Genomic DNA, 6,862 nt, shown 5'->3' with positions numbered 1-6,862 from the left:
AAGAGAGGCCCATTGGACTTGCCAACTTTATATGCCCCAGTACAGGGGAATGCCAGGGCCAAGGGGTGGGGGTGGGTGGGTGGGGTACTGGGGGGGGAGTGTATTGGGGACTTTTTGGATAGCATTGGAAATGTAATTGAGGAAATTACCTAATTAAAAAAAAAGAAAAAAAAAGAAAAACATGGTTGTCTTTATATTTTCATGTTTATATGTTTCCTAGTATTTAGAACTAAAAACTACTAAACAAACAAAAATCACAAAAATATTAAGCCATGAGTCATTCCTTTTTAGACATTATAGCTCCAAAATAATTTCAATACCCTACGATTTTGCATGCTGCACTGAGAGCTAACCACAGGAACATCACAGAAATGTTGCTTAATCAAATGCTCTTAGCATGCAGAGAGTGCTATCCCATATCTCTCAACCTTTGCTTCCTGCCTCCAACTCCTCCAAAGCCGAATGTTTTATAAGATAGATTTTCTTGAATGTTATTCTTTCCTCTACTTGCCTAGATATGGAAATTGCCATTTTGCAAATAACCTAAGGTTAAATAGTCACATTTCTGATAAACAGAATTGGCACTTCTGTTAAGTATTGCTTCCAGTGAGCTCCTTGCATTTCCATTTTATATTCTTTGGTTTACAACACTGCTAAGCCTACAGATGTGCAGAACATGGGAAGAAAAAGAGTTTAAAACAACACACACACATGCACACATGTGCCTGCACACATATATAAACACACGTACATGCACATACATTTACCACTTCCAGGAACTAATAGGCTCCTCTGATTCCAGAGACATATGAGAGATAAAGTTCAGGAACATAATGAGAAAGGTCACTGCAAAGCTGAGGTTATGTCCTATCACACACTCTAACTCACTAGAAAGCATTAGTGAAACGAGGAAATTCATTTGAACCACTTTAAACCTCCCAGAGGAAATGTGCTATAAAAATTCAAGACACTGTTGCCATTATTAAAGCTATTATTGCTCACATTTCTCATTGTGAATACAAAATCAGGAATGAAGAGGAAAGGCTGGTAAAGAAATGAGACCAGTGCTGGGGAGGAAGGATGACTTTTGTTATTCAGATAGATAATGAATTTGGTTATGTTGAATCTGTGTAATACAATTGCTATGTTACAATCTTTTCTGGATTGTGAGAAATAACAGTTTTTAATGTAAATGTGGGTATTTAAAAGAAATGACTGTCTACAAGGTTGGGATATTCATTTTATCTCTTGCGTGATCCGTGCTACAGCATCGTATGCAGTTTCCTCTCAAAGGAAGATTGCAGGTGGGGCCTTTCTATGAATTTACTAAGAAACAAACAAAAGAACACTGCTCGGGACTGTGGATCATGTTGCCAGGCTCTGTGCATTCATGTATGTATTGGTCTTGCTATGTCTGAAAGGCCTTTTTTCTTGGGTGTTCTACATTCCACCTGGCTCTTAAAACATTTCTGCCCCCTTTTCCTGCAAGGTTCCCTGACTCCTGAATGGAAGGAAGGAACTGATGGAGACATCCCATTTAGAACTGAGAGTTCAAATCTCTCTCTCTCTCTCTCTCTCTCTCTCTCTCTCTCTCTCTCTCTCTCTCTCCATATGGCACAGTTATGGGTCTCTGAATTTATTCCCATCTATTTTAAAAGAAGCTTCTCTGATGTTGGCTAAGGAAGCCATGCATCTATGAGGATAGTGGAATATCAATAGGAATCATTTTGTTGCTCCACTTTTAGCAGATTAGTAGTATTTGGTTTTCCCCTAAATCCATGGCCTATCTAGTACCAGGTCCTTGGGCATCATTGAAAACTGATTCTCTCATGAAATAAGTGCTAAAAGTAAATAAATATCTGATTGTTGCTCCCATAAGCCTTTTGCCACTATTACAATAGCTCATTGCATATGTACATCACCACTTTAGATCAAAGGGTTTATAGCTGAGTTGGTATTCACATTTCTCCTTTGGTAGTGTGCATCATACTTTCCAGTATATGAACACTAGTCCGTAGGGATAAAGGCACTAAGTGGGCACCAGCTTGACATCTCCCTACTAAAGGAATTGTGTAGGTGTTGTCTTCAGCATCCCAGTCTTCACATGAGTTTCCAGAGAGCAATCAATGACCTTGGTAATACCTTGGGTTGTTTGGGGTTTCCAATGGAATTCTTTGGGTCAACAACTCCATTAGGTGGAACTGACTCCTGGAACTGGAGGCTTCATTTAGTGACAAGAGATGCTCAGTCGATGCTTTTTCTCTCTCATTATTTAGAAACGCCATTTGCATCATCTTCATATATGCATGCATTATAGTATGCTTATACTGTATTAGGCTTCCATACATCTCCTCAAATGGCCCTTAGATTTAGCTGTTCCTTCCTTTATTCCCTCCTTTATCTCCTGCTTCTCTCTCTGCCTCCCTTGATCCTCTAATTTCAGCTCTTTCATCCATCCATAACTATCTATCCTATTTTCCCTCCCTTTAGTGATCAGCCTTACTCCTATCTATACTCCTAATCTATGCTCTATGATCTATCAACTGTAGCCAGATTATTGAAAACTTAACAGCTAGCATCCACATGTAAGTGAATCCATGCCATGTTTATGTTTGGGGATTTAGGTTACCTCATTCACAGTGGTTTTCTAGCTCCATCCAGGACCTGAAGTTTTCATGATTTCATCTTTTTAAAAAGCAGAGTAATTTTTCATTGTTGAAATGTACAATATTTCTTTATCCATCCATTTCTTGTTAGACATTTATGTTGTTTCTACTTCCTGGATACTATGAATAGGTGAGCAATTAATATGGATGAGCAAGTGTCTCTGTGGTAGGATAAACCATTCTTTAAGTATATGCCTAAGGCTGGTACAGCTGGATCTTGAGGTAAATCAGTTCTCAACTTGCTGAGAGACTGCTACATGGATTTCCATAGTAGCTGTACATGTTTACACTCCCAACAGCAATGGAGGAGTGTTCCCCTTATTCTATATCCTACCAGCGTGAGCTGTCATTTGTTTTATTGATCCTAGCCATTCTGACATGTGTAAAATGAAATCTCAAAGTAGTTATGATTTATACTCCCCTTATGAATAAGGGTGTTATACATTTGTTGAATTAAATATTTAATAAAAACCATCGGCCGGTTCACTACCCACTTCAATACCTTATATTCCCAAAAGAAAGACACACACACAATCAGCTTTTATATTTTGATATGCCTTAATCAGCACAGTAGCTTGGCTACTGTTTAACATCCATGATGTGGTTAATCCACCTCCCACGGATAATCCAGAGTTATTACTTACTAAATTCTGTATTTTATCTTGACTTCTCTGGGCCACACTCCCCAGCTCCTTCATATGGTGGTCATGCCTCTCTGCTCTTCACTTTTCTCAGGTATCATGTCTCTTCTCCCTCCCCTATAGGATGTACCTCTCCTTCTTCCTCCTCCTGGTTCCAAGCCCAGGTACTCTCAAGTCCTCCTTCAGTGTGCCCTGCCCAGCCACTGGCTGCTGGCATCATTATTTACCAACTGGGAGCAGTTTCCCAGAAGCTATATGCAGACACTCATGTAAACCGTTTTGGGGACCCAAATTAACATTAGGATACAAGCAACATTAAGCCAAACCCAAACTTCTTCAATTTTTCTCAGCCACTTGTGCTTCCTATTTTAAAGCTTAAATATTCTTTATTCTGTACACTTAGTGGTTGGATTATTAGTACTAAGGGGGTTTCTTTTCTGGCCCAGTTTATTTGATGTTCTTTGTATTTCAAAGACTAATCTTAATAGACACCTTTTTCTTTAGATTACAAAAAACTCTTGTGTAATTTTCTGAAAAATATTTTCTGTGCTTTTGACCTAGGTTTCTTCTCTTCATACATTTGATCTTTTCACAGTGTCCCAGAGTTCCTGATGTTTTGTGCCTGGATCCTTTTACATTCATCATTTTCTTTGATGGAGGTAATAATTTCTTCTATACTGTCACCAATGCCTGAAATTCTCTCATCTGTCTCTTGTATTCTGTTAGTGAGACATGCCTGTGAGGGATTGTTGAGTTACTAAATTTGTAATTTCCAGTTTTATCCCTGTTTGAGTTTATTTTATTGATCATATTTATACTTTCATGCATTGAACAGTTTTCTTCATTTCATTCTACTCCTTTGTTTTCATATATTTCATTAAGAAATTTATTCATATTGTCCTTAAAGTCTCTGAGAGTATTAATAATGTCAATTTTGGAGTCTTTGTCTTGTGTTTCACCTATATTTCATCTCTAAGAGCCTACTGTAGAAGGATTGCTGAGCTCTAGGGTAAACATAATGTCCTGACTATGGTGATTGTATTTTTACATTGGTGTCTAGAAATCTTGGTTTGGAGTGTCCATAATACTCTCAGGGTGCCATTGTTGGGTAGGTTTTCCAGTCCTTCATTCCTTTTGCTCTCTCTGGATCTTAGGAGTGAGTGTTACTGTAGGTTGATTGATAGGGAGTCCTTCTGAGCTGCTGACACGTGTAGTCACTCAAGGTCTAGAGTAGAAAACATATCTTGTAATGAGAATATGACACACTGAAATAGGAATGGGCTAGAAGGGGCACCTGAGAGGGCCACAGGAGGTAACATGGGTCTGCCATAAGGATTTATAGGTTCTATAAGAAAAGGAGGGAAAGAAGGAAAACAGGCCCTTGCAAGTGGTTTGCTCCAGGGAAGGGGATGAGACTGGGGATTTGTAAATGGAGACTAGGTTGGAGAGTAAAGATCACTGTAGGACCTTGAAAAGCAGTCTGGTTCCTGGTTGAGCAAACGTTAGAAACCCCGGTGACCTTGAAGGGATGGAAGATATTTTGTCATGATTCTGGATACCAGGCTCCTGACAGGAGGCGGTAGCCCTCCATAGATTTGTGGCCGTCAGTCAAGTAAGGGCAATGCCCCAAGCCCCTCCACAGATAGAATATATGACCTGTGGTCATATAGGCTCAAGACAGATCTTCGTTTTATTGAGGTATCTAAAGGCCTCAAGGCTTAGCTAATTAAGCTCCACTTTCCAGACACTCCTCCCTGCAAAAGGTATTTAATCACAGGCCCACCCTGAGAAGTGTGGTACGGTTTTACTCATCCACTTTCCACCATGACAATGAATGCCTTAAAACCATGGACTGTCTCTTTTCACAGGAATTCATTTGGAGGAGCCATAGAGAAGGCCTTCACCTATAGATGGATGTCCAGTCTCCCACACAAGGCCTCTCTGCTTCCAGCCATGATCACCAAGCCAAGTCAGCTGCCCACCAACAAGACAAGTACTGCTCCCCAAGGGACCCAGCTGAGGCTACCCTATGCCCCCCCCAACCTCCGGTTAGCTCCATCTCGTGGGCCCCCACTCCATTCTCAACTCTTCAGAAGCTTTCAGCATCTGGGTTCCCTAGAGCCTGAGAACCAGACAACCTCAGCCTCCCTGCAGATCCTGGGACCCCTGAGCCAGCTCCAGCTGTTCACGGGACCTCAGACCTCTCCCCTGGCCTGGAACAGTGTCATGCGGCTTCCCATAGCCCAACACCAGCCCTGCGGCCAGCATATGGTAAGCACAATCAAAACTCCCATGTCTTGCCTCTCTAAGCAGCCGGAGCCCTGTGGCAGTGCAGATGCAGAACCCCACATAACACTCCAGATCACTCACCTGATTTCCTGGCCAGTGGGTTTCCAGGGAGGGAGTGATGTGGCTTTATTCACAATACCAGGTCCTAAATATAAAACTAATAAACAAAAGACATTATTTTGTGTCTCAGAATGCCTCTTTGAATCTAGAATAGATTTTCTACGGTCTCACTCTAGTTACAAACTGATATTCTTCCTTACATTATTGAATAACGAGATGATCTCATTCACATCACTCCAAACATTTTATGAATGATGTAACTATTTTTTAACTTCAAACATTAAAAGAAACACATAAAGCAGGCGTCGCTCCAAGTTCTTCCATGTAATCTATGTTGATTGATAGTATTAATGCTCTACTGTGTCTAGAGTCTACACTGTCCATTTTCTGGAGAGCCAAATTCTTGTGAGATTTCTTGTCACCGTGGAAGAAAAAAAATAGAAGAAAATAAAAACCCCACTTCGAATATCTGTTCTTTATAAAAAAATAAAAATAAAAATAAAACTCTAGGCCATCTGACTTGCTATGCTCTGCATCATGCCTTCCATGTCATTACAAATACTGATAACAGGGTGAGTACAGAGCTAGAGAAGTCACTGAGTTAAACCCAAAAACAGAAACCACACAGACCACATTTTTAAACCATAATCTTTTAAAACAAGGCCCAAAGTTATTTTCATTTTATTTTAAATTTATGAAGACTTTATTACAAAGAACTTGTAAATTGTAATATTTAATAATAAAAGTAATATTTTTATAATTTTAAATCCCCAGATATTCTTTTAAATAATTATTGTTCAAAGCAAAACTATAATGGGAGATATTTAAAAAGCAACGTGAACAGGACCAATATATACCAAAGCATATGATGAGCTTTCAAGTATGCCTTCATATGTAATATGACATGTTAAAAGTCTGTTCATCATTACTTAAAGTGTTGAAAGTTAGAAACAATTTAACAACAGTGGTTACTGGTCAAATTTAAGTTTTATTTTGAAATGGCCCAGTTAAAAGTTCACAGTAAAATATCATATGAAAAATATAATATGTGAAAATATAGCACTGATGAGATAAAATGTACAATATCCAAAGAGTTGGAATGAAATGGGAAGTAAAGGAGAGAAACAGCAATGTTCATAAGAATATAAGAACGAAGGCCAGACACACTTTCTATAGGTTAGAGCACTGTTGCAAAACACTGGATCT

Source organism: Mus caroli, chromosome 6, assembly GCF_900094665.2.
Source record: "Mus caroli chromosome 6, CAROLI_EIJ_v1.1, whole genome shotgun sequence".
Lineage (NCBI taxonomy): Eukaryota > Metazoa > Chordata > Mammalia > Rodentia > Muridae > Mus > Mus caroli.
This window is presented reverse-complemented; position numbering follows the sequence as displayed.